Source organism: Carlito syrichta, unplaced genomic scaffold (assembly GCF_000164805.1).
Source record: "Carlito syrichta isolate Samal-C Ts95f unplaced genomic scaffold, Tarsius_syrichta-2.0.1 Scaffold314525, whole genome shotgun sequence".
Taxonomy (NCBI): Eukaryota; Metazoa; Chordata; class Mammalia; order Primates; family Tarsiidae; genus Carlito; species Carlito syrichta.
Window position 1 is genome coordinate 1,181,762 of NW_007258621.1, and position 651 is coordinate 1,182,412.

Here is a 651-nt window from a genome sequence, read left to right on the forward strand (position 1 = left end):
AAGACCCGGGCCAGGCAACCCCTCCAGAACAGGCGGTCTGGCTCCCTGTCTGCCCACCCAAGAGCCCAGCCAGCGCCCGGCCACAACCTCTGCGGCCCCCTGGGGGCTCCAGGCACCTCCAGCCGCAGGGCCCCTGGGTGCCACTGTCCCATTCGGGAATGTTATCCCAGCGCTCACGGAGAGACAGAAATAACCATCCCAGCCTCCCAGGGGGCATTGTCTGCCCAAACAGAGCTGCCCTCCCCTGTGCGGTTGTTACTACATTCAGCCCCCTCCAGGCTCCCAGAAATTGTCATTGTGTATGTGTGTGTGTGTGTGTTTCCTGGTAGAAAAAAAAATGGAAATTAGGTTATATAAAAGATGTATGTTTTGGAGCCCAGAGCGGCTCTTTTAATGAGGGTTGCGACGTCTCCCTCCCCACACCCATCAACCAGCCGGGTTGGACGTCACCGCTAATTCGTTTCAGCGATGATACGATAAAGGAGGGACATTAAGAAATAAATTCCCCCTCACGACCCTCGCTGAGCCCACGGCTGGGTCCCCGCATATTTACGCCGCGTTCCCAGCCGCCGGGCGCGCAGCGACTTAGCGCCGCGGCTCCTCCGAGGGGCGGCCGGGCGGCGAGCGGCGGCCCAGCGGACGGGGTGAGCC

General features: G+C 60.8%; 1 protein-coding gene across 1 annotated transcript in view; it reads left to right on the plus strand.

Annotated features, from left to right (window-relative positions):
• Positions 1–353: 353 nt before the first annotated feature.
• LOC103274137 (nitric oxide synthase, brain) overlaps positions 354–651 on the plus strand; it is a 71,053-nt gene continuing 70,755 nt past the window's right edge. Inside the window, exon 1 of the mRNA XM_008071605.2 lies at positions 354–644. The gene's annotated coding sequence lies outside the window, so the exon portion shown is untranslated. The remainder of the gene's footprint in view (positions 645–651) is intronic.